The 16,784-nt window shown below is 44.7% G+C and overlaps 1 protein-coding gene across 1 annotated transcript in view; it reads right to left on the reverse strand.

Moving 5' to 3' along the window:
* The window catches only part of LOC104135225 (DAB2 interacting protein), a 177,506-nt gene that overhangs the window by 125,617 nt on the left and 35,105 nt on the right, over positions 1-16,784 (reverse strand). The window lies entirely within an intron of this gene.

The following is a 16,784-nucleotide window of genomic DNA, read 5'->3' on the forward strand; positions in this document are numbered from 1 at the left end:
GGCTGGCCCAGCCTGGCCGCCCCGGCTCGCGGGCACGGGGGTACGAGACACCACCCACTCACCGGCGACCCGCAGACAGGCAAGAACTCAATTACCTGATCGAACCCCCCTGGATTTTCAGCCATGGCTGGCCGAATTGGACTCAGGTGTTTTAGTTACATGTGAAAACGCCCGACAAAGCACAAACACGGCGCACGGACCCGGCAGCTATGGGCGCTCCCTTTACCGAAGAGAAAGACCCTTGCGCTGAACGTACGGCGCCTTCTTCTCGGCGGTGCCTCCTCCCTCACGGAACATAAGTCACGGCTCCTGTAGCGCTCATGGCAAAGCCAGCTCTAAACGTTTTAATAGCAAAGCTTCTAATGTGTTATTTGCTTATTGTTAGGAGTTAATGTTCTACATAATCTGAACATTACATTTAATCTCTTGGCTAAATAAGGCAATAAAAGTATAATACTACTGTGGTGTCCAGCATTTACAGCATCGGAGAGCAGTCTTAGCGGGTCAAGCATGTTAGTCGGAGAGAGTGGGATAGCGTTTTATAGAGAATCCAGGATTTGGGGGTGAAGCCTAAAGAAGCGTTCCTTTCACACACCGTCACGCCAAATAAATGAATTAGCTGGATATAAACAATGTGGCAAATCCCTGCACAACCTGCGGTGCTGCACGTGCCGCTTCCCTTCCCCCTCCCCAGGAAAGGGGGCAAGAGATCCACTGGACCAAGCACGGATTTTGACGTGTATAAGGGAGGAGATGTGAGAAGAACGGGTGTCGTTCCACCAGGTGCTACGCCAGCGTCCCGGAGGTACGCACAGAGCACTCCCCCACGCCAGGCATTGGTCTCGGAAGCTTCTCCAGCCAACCTTAAGGAACGGATATAGGTCATGTAGCCTTGAGCAGCTCCCTTTTATAAATGAATACCCTTTACGTGTCTTGCAGGAAGATAATCACAGTCTAACTCCTATCCAGCCTGTCATTTGTTCATGCTATTTAAACGCCCCTTCCCCACCTAGGATATTCACGGGGCACATTACGTCTTTCTCAGGGTTGCAAAATTTCCTGGGGCAGTCTGTGCAAGTGCTCTTGTTATGGAAGTGACTTTCCTGTTTGTAAGTGCATCAAGAATTTGAAACATCTAGATAACAAAGGTGTTTCACATTTATTAAGTGCCACTTTACTTACAGATGAGCTATGTAACATGCATTCATGTGAACTGGGTATTTCTCCGGGAGCTATCTGCATGCCTGAAGGGGAATGATGGCTCTAACACAAGGCCACCAGGTTGTACACTCTGCCTGTTTACACAAAGCCAACGCATGAGGTGACGAAGGCCTTTTCGAAAGTGTTTTGTCCGTGAGAAATTCTTCTAGAGAATTTTTTATGGTACAGAGAAACATGACTATGAAACGGCAACTTAGAGAATTTGCATTATGTAGAACATTGCTGAGATATTTCCATTGGCACTCAAACCTTAGCCAGGCTCATACTCATGGTATCAACACGATATCAGCCTCACACTCATGATATCAACCCACCTTGTTCTTCTGGCCAGTTCAGGCCACCGGTTGCCTGCTACGGAGACTCGCCAATATTGTGAAGGAATTGGTTTTGCCTTGTTCTTCTGGCCAGATCAGGCCACTGGTTGCCTAGGGAGACTCGCCAATATTGTGAAGGAATTGGTTTTAAACTAAACCAGGGTAGGTTTAGACTGGATCTAAGGAAGAAATTCTTTACAATGAGGGTAGCAAATCCCTGGCAGGGGTTGCCCAGAGAGGGGGTGGAGGCCCCATCCCTGGGAACATTCAAGACCAGGTTGGATGGGGCTGTGAGCAACCTGCTGTGGTTAAAGGTGTCCCTGCTCCTGCAGGGGGGTTGGGCTGAGTGACCTCTGGGGGTCTCTTCCAACCCAAAACATTCTACGATTCTATGAAAAGATCAAAAATATGCAACTGGCCAATCATGCAATATTTCCCCAAACACCACCAGTGAGCAGTTTCTGCCCAGAAGCAAGAGACTGGCCTTCCTTTACCACTGCCAGCCCGGCCACAAATATGTCATCATATTATCAAGCCACTTCTTCAAAGTAATAGCTTTGAACTCTGGACAGGGAATTGATAAGGAAAACAACAAATACTTTCTGCGGCAAATGATCACAGCTTTCTTTCGCTACCTTATATTTTACATCTCAACAACTGTTAGATGATTCGTGCAGAATTTGGAAATTAGAATTTAGGGTTGCAGTAAGACATTACTTCCCTTCTGCTTTGCATTGTTTTTACATTGGTTGCTACTGGGAGGAGATCACGCTGTACCATTTTCAGTTTTCATTGCTAGCTTCCTTGGGAGAATAATATGTCAGAGATTTTAATGCTGATAAATTAGGCTGCTATAGCAATACTTAGCACCTCCATAGTGCGTGCCAGAGATCAGAAAGCCTAAGGTGTGAATTACTGCCTTCTGTAATTTTTAGATGGGGTAAGAAAGAAAGAGAGAGGAGTCGGTCTCCACAAATACGAGAGAGAGAGAATCCGACCTGGGGTGTGACCGCCGTGCTTCCCCGGTGAGATCATAAGAACATCATCCATTTCTTCTGCATTTATGACTTTAAACAACATTTGATTCTGATCTCCAGACAAATGAGGCTAATCCTGCCCTATGAACACTGCCTACTCCTCTAGCCTTGCTGCATTCTTGTGAGTTCTAGTAATTAAAGTGTTGCCCTTTATATTACATGTTCTTTATATGCTTTTAAGTTTATATTGAGAGCTGTCTAGGGCAGGATTGTGTCTTCCTATGTGTGGGCAGCGTTTACCACCAGTAAAAATATCTTAGAAAAAATTAAACTACTAACTCCGGAAGGTTTCATTCAGAAGAAGTTAACAGACTGCATGAAATGACAATAAACAGAAATCTGCAGAGCCCACGAATCCCTTCAAGAATTTGCCACAGCAGAAAACCACGAGATGCCACAACCTGTGGTGCTGAGGGTCCCGACCTGAGCCTGAGCTCAGCCCGGAGACACCCAGCCCACCCCGGGTAGGGGCACTCTTGGAGGGGTTTGCCAGGACGTAGCGTGGCTGCATTGCTTGCACAACACCATGGGTTTTGCCGCGTCGCCTTGCGAGGTGTAGAGGTGTAGATTGGTTCATTCAGAGCTCGTGCAAAATTTGCACAAGTGAGAAAAATGCTTCTGCTTCATTTAGTACAGATTTCTCGTTGTTTAGCCCAAACGACTTCTCAAGTTCTAGTGGAATATAGTGAAGCAAAACTAATATTAACGTCCTTTTAGGCAGTGGACTTAAAGTAAATCATGAAATACACTTTAAAATGTAAGCAGAGGTACTGACTGTATAAATTCATCCCTCGCACAGCCCAACAAGTTCTGAGGAAGAGGAGATATTTTAGGGCCTTTAGAGTAGAGACAACTCTTCTGGTCAAGAGTATAGTACCGTGCAAACCTGCACGGCTGCTTGGAAATTTGCCGCCCACCAAAGCCCACAGAGGAGCGTGGCACAGAACTCAAGCAGCCTAGCAAGGAAAAGATGTACAGAGCTCCCAGCGTGCGGTGATTTAACTCTTTTAAGTGCAAGGGCCTTGCTTTTCCCGTTTTGCTTCTGCACTTTTGACTCTGACATCCTCAAGTCTGGAACACGATCGCTCTGATCAGAAGAGCTGACTGAAGTTATAATAAGACACGAAGAAGGAAGGCAGAAAAAAACAAACCAAATCCTTTTCAGGAATGGCTTAATCACAGCCACTGCTACTTCAGCTGTAACAGGACGGGCACAATTCAAAACAGGGCAGCGAAGTCTGCTGTGATTTGGGCCGGTTATTCTCACATATTTGGACAAACCCAAAATCTGATGCCATCATCTCGCTGCAGAGGGAGGAAGGTGGAACTCTCATTTTAATTTTCTCCTGCTTATCAATTTTGGCATTTCCAGTTACTCCAGGACCTGGAAATAATCTTGCATGACATTATACTATTTGAATATTTTTAATATTATAATACTTTTAAAGCATATGTGCAAACCCATCAGAACCGTATGCCTTTGAGATGCAGGAACTGCGCTTCCACACACCCTTGGCCAACGATCAGAAAACCGGAAGGAAGAGAGAGAAAGGGAGGGGTGCAAAACTGGGTAGGCTATTAAAGACAGCAAAATCCTGAGCTCCTGTTTTATTAAACATAAAGTAATGATGCAAGTCGGGAACTGACTCCCACACCATTAATGTTCATTTGCAGTGAACCCACATGATAAAGTTTGAAAGGTAAAAAGTCAGCACCATGGAAACACGATATATATGAAATTAAAAAAAATCAATACATCGAGCTGGATGCATCAAGAGCAGCTTTCTTTGGAAGAGTCCTGGCAGCTCGCAGTATTTCCTAAGCACAACGAGCAAGGCAAGTGGGGAGGGGCCGGCCAAGCACACATGGGGCCAAGTGAAGAGCGTGGCGAGGGCTTGAGCCACAGGGACTGGGGGAGTGCTGGTCTAACTGGAACACTAAAGACAGAGACAAGGGCCTGGTTTATGCTCTTACCCAAAGACCACACAGAAAAAACCACTACAGAGACTTGTCACAGGAACTAGGGAACAGATGGGGTTATTTTTATAGTTCTGCCATATCTTTTTGTTTCAGTTCAAGCAAATCTCAACTACAGAGGACTTGAGAGGACGTCAGAATTTTTTTCACGACTCAGGATAATGAAACTGCCATAAACAAGTACTTGCCGCGCGTATAAATGTGCAATGCAGTATTTCATATCGGGTGTCCCCTTCTTCTAGAATACCAGGGATAAACTTAGAGGTATAAAATTGAGAGTCACTCTTTTCTAACGAACCTGTCCTTATTCTGGCCTTAAGAATATCAGTTTATTTTTTTATATTACATTTCTTTAATTCTGGAATCAGCTTGTTTTTCTGCTTTTGCACAGCATCTCTGCTCTTCCACAGTACATGGCAATACCCTGTTACTGAGGCTCCGCTGAATGGATCATTGATATTTGTATGTGTGAACCCAGCAGAGCCTTGCCAATGCCAACCATCCTACCGTAGCCATAACTGTACAAAAAGAAGTGAGTTTACCTGTTTCTACAATTACCAGTGTTAGCCTCAGCTTTCAAAATAAAATATAAACCTTTTTGGGGCAGCACTTGATACTGTTTGTTACCAGGTAGAGACACCTAAGTGTGCACCTCTGCTATTCTCTTTGTAGAACCTGACTGTGTTAAACTACGGTAAGAAGTGTAGAGACAAAAAACCCCACTGAGGGTGAGTTGAGGCATCAGATGTCTCTCGGAAGCCCAATCCACCGAGTGCTCTCCTGGCATCGATACAAGAAAGGAAGGGAATTTCATGAGCAGCGCCGACCTTTATGGATCAAATATTTTTTATTTGTTCAGTGTATAGAGGCATGTGCCTGTAAGTATATGTATTCTTTGAAAGACTTCATATATAATTTATTACTGTCAGCTCTTTTGATTTGAACTTGTAAGTTATAAGTTGTTTTCCTATCATCCAGTTCTCCTCCTGTCAGATGTGATAAAGGGCTCAATTCACGAGGTGACCGAACAGACAGCCCCGATGGAGTCCCCTTCCCCGAAGAGCGCGTTCCTAGCATATGCAATGCTTGCATAGGATCCATTTTGAACTTGGGCATATGGTAGGCAGGAGACTGTCACCCAGAGTGTCATTTGAAGTTGAAGACATCCTTGCCGAGTTAACCTTGAGAAGTTATCTTGCAAGTTTATCAACCAACAAACCCAAATTCTGTTTACATGACAAAACCCAGCTTGCTCCAATCGGTAAGACTTGCCCAGGGAAAGGGCAAAGGAGAGCAATAGCCTACAAACGTCCGCAGAGTACAAGAGATGTGAACTTAAAAGGCAAACCAAACCATTTATTATCTCTGAACCTATAGCTAGATTAAGATGTATTACTCCTGTTCAGAGGAGGCTGAACGCATGACTTCGTTCAAGGGGGTGAGAATTCCCTAGGTTTCTCTTCTCAATTTTATTGCATAAATCATAGAATCATAGAATCATTTAGGTTGGAAAAGACCTTTAAGATCATCAGGTCCAACCATTAAATCTCAGGACCCTTCCCAGGCATCCTGTGAGCCTCTAAAGAAATACACAGATGAGGTGAAGTAAGGAACTCTTACATCTGAGAGTAAGAGGAAGAAACATCCATCCATGAACCACCAACTTGCTCTGACTGTTACCTTAAAACGTGATTCTACAGGGGTAAGGAAAACCCCTCTGAGACACAAGCGTCTTGGAATTAGGATAAAACCCAAAAGAATGAAAAAATAGCTGCAAAAACATTGTGTGTCCAGTGATAGATGGCAACAAAAACTCAAATCCTACCACTCCATCCGCTGTGGTCAGACTCGTGCTCTGGCATCCAGAGTTAGAGAACAAACACCGAGATACTGCGCTTAAGCGCACAAGAGGGCATGTCTGGGAGCCGGGCCATGAAGCAGTCCCGGAATGTGAGAAACAGCTCGTGGTGGTAAGTGCTGCTTAGCAACACTGCCCTTCTACAGCAAAGAATTAATCACATTTGCAGTGTCACTGGAAACACTCAGTTCAGTCCATTTGAAAAATCAGATGAAGACGCGGTGAAGTCCCACAGGTCACCAAAGGGACAGTGTGGGTCTGTCTAGGTCATGAAAACTGGAATTACGTCAAATGAGAGGCACTGAGGGTTAATTATGAATATGGCAAATCTAATACGTGCAAGTATCAGCAAATCACAGATAGCAGAAGCAATAGCTTCAACACATAACATCTCATCCCTTTTCCACCTCTGGCCAATAAAGGATTCCTGCTTATGCTCTATTTTTGTAAAGATTTTACCTATCTTGTTGAAAATGTCTCGGTCACAGGGTCTTCTCCTACTGCCCTGGACAGCCTGGCAGCTCTCAGTGCCGCAGATCTCTCAGGACATTTTTCCTGATACTCAGCTAAATGTTTCTTTGTAGAATTTTCCACTGTTCCTTTTCTGCTCTTTTCCACCAGGGAAAGACTCCTCTCCCAGCCTGTGGAATAGCCACCCTCAGCCAGCACAGACCCTTAGTCCCTGACCATGAGAACTACCAAAAAACTTGAGGCAAGCCAAGGCCTTACGGTGAAGTAACAGAGAACTCGGAAGTCTCTGCCTGCTCTCTCCCAGCAGCGCTAATGACTTCCACGTAACACGCACATGGAACAGGCGGGACGTGGATGGAGTCCAAATGAAGGAATGCAACTGCTAGGAAGAATCTAGAAAACAACTGCAATTCAACAGCCGTCAGTATTCAGCGATCACCCGATTCTTCAATCTGGACACTTTTGTTCTCCTATTAAAACAAAACCACACTACTCTGGCTTATTTGTTCACAGTTCTGTAATTATCATACTGTCAACATTTCGTATCCGAACAAGACAGATAAATATTCCTTCGGAAAGTAGAAGGGTAATTGAGCAATCAGGGATGAACGATGCAGAAACAGAGATACAGGTAGAATGCAAGTAATCTTGAAGAACAAACCCACTTATTTACCCAAAGAAAGAAGCAACTAGAAAAAAACTGCCTAGACGAAGCCAAGCCAGGATGTCACCTGGGAAAGAACTCCAGTGGGGTGAACCAGCTTTCTTATTTAACTGGCAGCCATAAATAGAGTCAGCCATCCCAGAGGACAAAACTTCTTCATCTTCAGCAAGAACCCCGACAGAAGCAGAGCACCTCCGGGCAGTGCTGGGCAGTGCCCACAGAGCAGAAGTGAGACCAGGTAACACCGTGCAGGAGCTGTTTTCCAGCTCCTGGAATCAGGCTTGCTGTGGCCATCCCGGGACGCTCTTTCTCCTTAGAATGCAGGAAAAGAGACTCCGAGCTTTACTTTCCTCTGTTCTCTCTCTCCTTAGAGAACTGTGCTCAAATTAGGTTCTTGAGCATCTTTAGTCCCCTAGAACAAAGCTGTCACTGCTGAACAGAATTAGAAACCAAGAGCTGGCAACCTTCATGGCAGGTTGTAATTGCAGCAGAGGAAAAACTCTGTCCTGACAACCTCAGGACTAAGCAAAGTGCCTTCTGATAGTCCCTGAAGATCCCAGCAGTGTCAAACGAAAGAAAGGATTCACACTGTACATGAAGTCTGCTTTCCAATGTAATTATGGCAGTCATTTAGAAAGCAAACACAACACATCGCATTATCCATACTCCGGGACTTGTTACTGCAAAAAACGGAGCACCTCAAAAAGGCAGGCATTTCTCCAAGTAAGGTTTTAAGAAACAAACTACTCCAGCCATAGTACGGATCATCAAGGAAAATTTGAGGGAACATCCCAACTTCTATGGTCTCTAGGAGAGAGCAATTCTTACTGTTATTTATGAAAAGAGAAAAGTAAGGCATTTAACCTTCGTAGTTAAAGCAAGCGGGTTGTATTTGGAGCTCTGGAGATTGAGTTTTATGCAGCCAGGAAGGAGAGGGCAACACTGAAACTGTTTAACAATATGCCAGGGGTTGTTAAGACTCCAATTCCCTTCATCACGTAATGCAGGGAAGCCCAGGATCCTTTTGGTAGAGATGAACTGTCCCGCCTTGAAGTATCACTACCAAACCATGCTCGCTCCCCCAAGTTCAGGCTGAGAGAGTGACTTTTTTCCCTAAAACCTCAAAGCTTAGATGTTTCTTATAATTTGTTTTACTGCAGGTCATTGCTGCATGTTAGACTAACTGAATCTTGGCTCTGGAAAGCCAGCCAGGGTGGCTGACTGTCACGGATATACCATGCTCCATTCAAATCACTTCCAAGGCAGTATTTTAACGGCTTCTTTCTGCTGTACACTCTTGTTCAGACCATGGACCTCTGAGAGGAAGCCTGCAGGTGGTATGCATTTGTAAAACCTTACAGGTGAGCCCCTGTGAGCTGCGCAAAGACCTTGTGCGCATGCAGAAAATGCCCATTCTTACTTGTGGAATGGCAGATGTGCCTGCAGTTATTCACAGAATCACAGAACGGCAAGGGTTGGAAGGGACCTTGGGAGATCACCCAGTCCCACCCCCCTGCTCAAGCAGGCTCACCCAGAGCAGGGGGCACAGGACAGCATCCAGGAAGGGGTTGAGTATCTCCAGAGAAGGAGACTCCACAGCCCTGGGCAGCCTGGGCCAGGGCTCCATCACCCTCAAAGTCAGGAAGTTCTTCCTCATATTCAACTGAAACCTCTTCTCCTTCAGTTTGCGCCTATTGCCCCTTGTCCTGGCGCTGGGCACCACCGAGAAGAGTCTGGCTCCGTCCTGGTGACCCTCACCCTGGAGATATTTGTACGTGTTGATGCGGTCCCCTCTCAGCCTTTTCTTCTCCAGGCTGAACAAGCCCAGCTCCCTCAGCCTTTCCTCGTAGGGGAGATGCTCCTTGTTGCTCTCCTCTGGACTCTGAACACAGCTTCTCAAAGAACACAGCTACTACAGACCTGGCATCCAATGTATTGCTGGGGAAACACCCATTTTTTCAGCAACTACCCAAGGCAAGAGAGAGGGCCATAGGTAGGAAAGTAATTCCTAGACTCCTAAGAAAGCCCACAACAATCTATGCATTTTTGTAAAAGAACTGTCTTGACTGGATTAGGCTCATAAGAGTTTCAGCGACTTCCAACAAAACCTCCAAATCCAGGAGATAGTTACACAGCTCAACCGTTACTCAACACTGAAAACATATCCTACGAGTTCAGAGAATTGTTTACGATATAGTTTTAAGTATTTGACTTTCACTAAACGTAATAAGTTTCACATTTATGGTCTCCCGTGCACTGTACATGCGGGAGATTTATTTTACAATGGAGAGCAACAGATTCCAATCAGGCAAATATTTTTGAAACCTCAGATATGGAGAGAATGACTGCCTTTTAGATTAAAAGGGATAAGCCCCAGCTGACAGAAAATTATTCACAGTCCTATAAATTTAAACTTTCACAATACTTTTTGCAGCATAATAATGACTTAAACACTCGATATCAGCTGTGAATCATTACATTCATCCTGCTTTTAAAATGTAGTCGTGATTTAAATGAAGATAAAGAATTTATAGGACATGGTAGCAATGGATATTTGGATGCTTGTTGATCCCATTCAGGCGTGAAAAACAACCGAGCTCTGCAAAGATTGATGGTTTCTATCACTCAGACTTCTTGCAGAAGGCATCCAAGGGGAAACACCTGCAGGTTCTGAAGAATTCAAACCTGCACAGAAGGTACTGGTATGTAACTGGTATATAAAGGGTCCTGCCTGCTGTGGTAACCAGTGCAAGGCATATGGCCATAGACATCCTGATCCACAGCCCTTTGGTGCTTCTGCCATGGTCTAAGAAGCCCAGGAGCTTTCATGAGCTGTTCTTTGGAACTGCTGCTGTGGGGCAGAACTTCAGCTCCAGTGGGTAAATGACCATTGGGCTTGGTACATTTATACCAGGTATGTAATCTGCATATGAATAGCCGGGATAAACCAATCTGCCCTTCGATGTCACGAAAAAAAGGTATCTTTTCATATAAAGCAGATTAGCTTGATTCTTTTACAGCATCAGAAATGAGCATATGCCTTTTAAAAGACAGTCTATAGGAAGACCCATGCTTCCCCAAGCTTACTGCCCGAGAAGGGGAGAGATGAGGGAGCACAGGTAGAGGGGTGACAGCAGGTAGAAAATACTGTCAAAATAGATTCTTTTGGCAGATCACAGAGGAAACAAGTTTGAAGGTAGAGGTGTCCAAGTCATCTGCTACACCGACTCTACAGCAGATAAGCTGCAAAGCCCCGATTACTTCTCAAGAATGCGTCATTCCTACGCCAGCGGTCTAACCTCTCAAACACATGGCCTCATGTTAAAGCTGAGCTATGAACACAAAGGGGAGATGAGAAAACCATCTCCATAAATCTGTTCACATAAATGTTCTCTTTTAAAGTCCACTTTTGCTATATGATACAGAGTAAACTGTTTCATGAGCGTGTTTTATACGTGCTTTCCCTCCTTTGATTTATGGCCTTGGAGCAGCACACAGACGTCATGTTGTATCAAGTCATCAGGCATCTTCCTACCCGCTTCCATCTGAACTCTTCAGAGCAGAGCAAATACTGGCAGAGATAACCCCGTTTGCCACAATATTGATGACCAACTCTAGGTCTACAGAAAGGTATCAACATCAAGTCGCCGCACTTTCATTGACAAATCTCGTGTGCTTTTAATAACACATTTTGTACAAAACCAGATGCTAGGCCAATAAATTTTAAAAAGCAGTTGGTAGATGATATGTTTAGAATAAAAAATTATTATTATCCTTTGAATGTAAGGATTCATTGTGTAATTTTGCAGTAAAAGTTACTCATTCAAATCTGAAACTCATGTTTCAGGCAGATGCTCTTGGCTCCAAAGACTTTCACCACATTTCTGAAGCTTAAATTGGAACATTTGTATTCAGCAATAATTACAGCTGCAATCAAACAAAAATGTTAACTTTTGTAAAGGTACGGTGAATACCGGCTATAATTCAGATAATACATCAGTCTTGCATTTTTCCCTATCTACCTTTCTAGACAACTTAATTTCCAGACATTGTGGAAATACTTAAGATGAAGCTCATTTGTCCTAACCTCAACATTTATGAAAATGATTATTTCAATTTGATTCGCCTTCTGCTTACAGCTTTGAAAAAAAGGAGAAAAATTACAGTGAAGGGCTAAATCTAACACACACGTGACGCTGACAGGAGTGTGCCAGCCTTGCTTGCAGGAGTTTTTCTGTCCTTCATGACGCACAGATCAGACAATTTTTTGATTAAGAAAGCTTAGGGCTGTAACAGACAATAATCCTTAGGATGGGGTAGAAGGAATCTTTCTACTTGAAATTATACCACAAAAAAACCCCCCAAACTCAAGAACTTTAGGTGGATTTATAAATCTGTAAAATAGTTCTCAAAATCTCAAAGTCCCCCCCCTAATTAAAACAGAAACTGGAGGCTGGAAACGCACACGCTTCCACCTAGAGACTGGAAGGGCAGGCTCTGCCCGTCCCCGCTACCCAAAGTCAAAATGAAAAGGACTCAACAGCTTTTCCTTTTCAGATGAAATCACAAATACTCAATCCGCAATTAAAATTGAAATGAAACACACCACAAGACTATTCCCCGCTATTTTTCTCCACCTTTACGCCTCGTCTTTTCCTCCTAAGCTGGTACCTTGTGTCTGATCTTTGGGTTACGCTGGCGAAGAACGTGAGGTGAGGTAGCAATCAACGGCACAGCTGACAATTAGGTTTCCTGGGACACTCAACTGAAAGCTTGCAAAAGATAGAAAGCAAAAAGAATATCCTTCAAGAACTAGAGGCAAAAATTAAGTTCGTTGCTGTTTTATCCCTCTGCAGACAGACATTGTACCTGGCAGGTCCTATTTTTGGGTCTTAGCACTGATTATTTCTTGCCTAATTATTAGCAGTGGATTTACTATCTTTAAAGCAGAATTTGGTCACCCAGCAGGAAATTTTAAATCTATCAGGCAGATTTAAGTCTCATTCATTTATTCCTGGTTTGGACTCACTTGCTCATTACGAGGGAAGGCTGCGTTCAGGGCAGGTCTGAAGCCAGGAGGCGGGCATGACCCGTGTCCCGCAGCTGGAGCCAGCTGCTGCACCAGTGGTGCAACCTTCCGAGTGCCTTGTTCCCCGTGAAGGTTATGTATCCTCCTCCACCTCCTCATGTTAGCAGAACTTGAATTCCTGCTTGAAAACCTTTACAAAATTCTAGGTTTGACAGGGAGGTACAAAACACCGAGTGAGGTATACGGAAGCCTTTTTGACCCTTGTTCTTCTGCAGTGCCCAGAAGCTAATGGATGTAGGGGTATGGGAGCACTACCTGGACATGCTGAGTGTCCACCTTGTTCCATGCCACATCCTTATTTCCCAAGTGTGTCTCAAGGCATGGTCATCTCTGCTCTCAGTATAAAACTAGATAATAAACCGCTAAGTAAAATTCGTATAGAGAGAAAACCCCTCGATTCCACCCACGTCTGCAACATCTGCATAAACCAGGATGAACGCAGAGCTGGGCTCCACCTTTCCTTACACTACCTGCATGCCTTGGAGCAGCAGGCTGTGGAGGTCACTGCGCAGCTCCAGCAGAAGCTCTCCCGGTCATGGCAAGAAGGCAGAGTCACGGCGCAGCCCCTCGGGACTCCCAGCTGCTCTCTGGACAGGACACGACTCAGCGCAGCTCCGCACGTCAGAGCCCGGAACGCACGCTTGGGCAAATCTCCCACCAGTCGCAGAGAAGGCATGGGAACTTGATCGTTTACTATAATCAGGCCAGACCGTCACATCATGGGAAATATGTGGATATGATCTTGCACGTGGCAGGAGCGAAGGGAGGAGAGAAGGGCAGGCAGAGGCCGGTTATGCTGATCGCTGCGAGACCCATGCGGCAGAGCAGTGTACGTAACCGCACGGAGCGATTTGGGAAATAAAGACATGATTAGTTCTGGAGCTAATTTCCTTGGTGCTTTGAAGAATGTTGCAGGTAAAGATATGATCCACAGTAATTATGGAGGAAGATAAAGACAGGAAAGCTGCTGGCAGAGCGCCAGGCTCAGGAATACCTGAATACCTCAGGAAAGGCATTAGAGCTTGTACCATCGCTCTCTCAAATTATCCTTGATGTCTGAGCCATGACTATCCCTGTTCACTAGGAAAAAAGAAGGTGGGGAGGACAAATACGGTCTACTCCTTATCAGGGAAAAGCAACAGTATGAAGGCAAAAGTGGATCTTGTTTCCATGGTGTCCTGGTTTCGGCTGGGACAGAGTTAATTTTCTTCCTAGCAGCTGGCACAGCGCTGTGTTTTGGGTTTAGGATGAGAAGAATGTTGGTAACACCCTGATGGTTCAGTTGGTGCTGAGCAGGGCTTACACCAGGCAAGGACTTTTCAGCTTCCCCTGCTCTGCCAGGGGCACAAGGAGCCGGTAGGGGGCACAGCCAGGGCGGCTGACCCCAACTGGCCCCAGGGCTATTCCAGACCATATGGAGTCATGCCCAGTATAGAAACTGGGGGAGCTGGCGGGGGGGCAGCGATCGCAGGCTGGGCATCAGTCGGCGGGTGGTGAGCAATTGCATCACTTGGTTTTCCTGGGTTTTGTTCCTCCCTCTCTCTCTCTCGTTGTTTTGCTTTTCATTACAATTTCTTATAACATTTTATTTCAATTATTAAACTCTTCTTATCTCACAGGTTTTCTTACTTTTGCCCTTCTGATTCTCTCCCCCATCCCACTGATGTGGGGAGGGTGAGCAAGCGGCTGTGTGGGGCTTGGTTGCTGACTGGGGTTAAACCACGACACACGGTAACTAAAGCTTGAAAAAAGTAAATAGAAATCAATGCCACCTTAACACCTATGTTTACATACAGACCCACAGTAATAAAAAGTTATTCAGCTGCAAGTATCATGAGGCCACGTAACCCTCCTGAGACCATCCGAATCAGACCTGCTGTTCCAAGTAGCTGCGCTTGGTTTGGAACAACAGTGTCACCACCTGGAGAAACGTTCTCACATTAGGCGGCACCAGTTTGGGATCTGGATGGGAAGAAGAAAGCTCCAAAACAACTTCCAAATGATCTAACTCAGCAGCCCAACTCAACAGAAAGTGCCATAAGCTCTTCCGTGCCTGTTAAAGTTCAAAGAAGCCAGACGCTTCCCTAGGGGTGAACAGTGCAGACGAGATCACTTCCAGCTGGGACGGAGCATCTCGTACGTCATTTCCTGTCACAGCACCCAAAGTCCTTACCACAGTACGCAGACAACACGTGAACCATCTATCACAATGGAAGTCCAAGAAATTAGGGCTCAAATATGGCATAGTTATGGCTATTAGAGAAAAGTGTTTAGTCCGAGAGAAAAAATATGTCTTAGAAATTAAGTTAAAACTTGGAAGAAATTTATTGATAACCATTCGGTGTTAACTGTGGCAACGACCTAAGTTTCTGTTAATTCCACTGCAATCAATTTAAGATCTAAGTTAATATCTAATATCCATGAGCTAAAGCAATAGAAATTCCCAGATGGAAAAAGTTCCGAGATGAAGGTCCTGATTAAATGGACACTCATGTTCTACTGGAGCTCTCTAAGAGATTCAAATAATACCTTACACTATTTGACTTGTTTTCTGAAAGCACAATATCACTGCTATTGAAAGCAGGAGAACAGAATGTGTTTATTATCCTCCCTTTTATATCTGCAGTACAATTCTTTATCCGTGACCCAGAAACAAATTAAAGGGACACTGGCAAGTTCTGTATTTTAATGGCCGTCCTTTCTCCGCGCTACCAGCAATCCGAGATTTTTTCAGTGCCTAGAGGTTTAAACAAATTAAAGCTTTTGTTTGTTTACTTTTTGCCTTTCATTCATTTCACAGAAATGAAACTAGTCAGAGTCATCTGCCTCCCTACAGCCTGTTCATTAGTACAGGGGGGTTGCATTTGGACTTCCAGGGAAGCGTCTGAAATATTACCAAATTTTTTCTTTGTAGTTTTGCAATGGGCAAGAGAGAGCCATTTCTGTTCAAACAGAAGACTCTAAAGAACTGATACGAATCCAAGCACGTTGCTGAAAAATCCAGCACAAATTTGAGATCGTCTGTCTCTGTGTTGGGAATTCACACAATTGCAACAGCTAAAAATACAATGGAGCACCTGAGTGTATATTAAATTGTGAAACTGCCCCAAAAAAACCTCCAAACAAACACGTTTCAGAGAGTAAAGGCCAGTCATCTGGGCAGTTTTAATAATTGTCACCATTTTAAATAATGCCTCGAGTTGGTTTTGTTCCTTGTAAGATGATCAGCAGAACTACTGTGCAGTCCCAACTCTTTTATACAGACCCTGCAAGATGGGGAAAGTCATACAACCTCCTCACGCCGTAGTGTCCCCATTTATTTGAAGGCATTATGATAAATGGCAACCCCGGAGTGACTGCAAGCTTGAATTCATTCAGATTGGCAGAACACTTTAACAGCCTCAGATGAAAGGTGCTGCAGAAGTGCCAAGTGCTATCACTGTAATTATCATTCAATATACACTGATCAAAAGAATGAAATGTGAATTAGCATTTCCTATTAGCCCTACTTACAGCCTAAATCTTAAATACTCCTCCCAGGGGCTCTCTCCATGAAAACATACAGGAACTGTTGGTATTTCTCATACAGCTACAACACTGCTTCTACAGGAGTGGAGGAATAGAGGGATCTAAAGAAAGGAGTCAAAAAGTCATGAGAACAACACAGATCTCTCCTGCAAAAGCTTGCTCAGGCTTTCCGGGAAGAGCTTGGACCTGCTTGCTCACTCTCACTCCTTCCCTGTCTCCAGTCTCTTTCCTGGCACAAGGATGTGACCTCCTGTCACCGCTCAAAGGATTTTCTGCTGTTGGCCTCCTTTGGACCTTGAACCATGCTCCTCTGAAAGCCACAGGGTTTCATGAACCCCAGAGGAGTGGGTCCAGCTGTCCTCAGGCATGAGAATGTGTAAACTTGGAATAGCTAAATGAAATCAATGGAATCGTGCTCATTTACACCCACCGCAGAGCCAACCAACTTGCTGAAATGTTTGTTTTCCCCTTTCTCAACTGGGAACTACACGGTATTTGACTTTATTTTCCCTAGAAATGTAAGCTCCCCTCTTAATCCGCTGCCCAGGCCTAACATAGGAAGCAAAAATGTGAGTTTCTCCCCTAGTCCTGAATGTGTTTCGGCGGTGGCTGGGGGGTAGCGGAT

Source organism: Egretta garzetta, unplaced genomic scaffold (genome assembly GCF_000687185.1).
Source record: "Egretta garzetta isolate BGI_Z169 unplaced genomic scaffold, ASM68718v1 scaffold211, whole genome shotgun sequence".
Taxonomy (NCBI): Eukaryota; Metazoa; Chordata; class Aves; order Pelecaniformes; family Ardeidae; genus Egretta; species Egretta garzetta.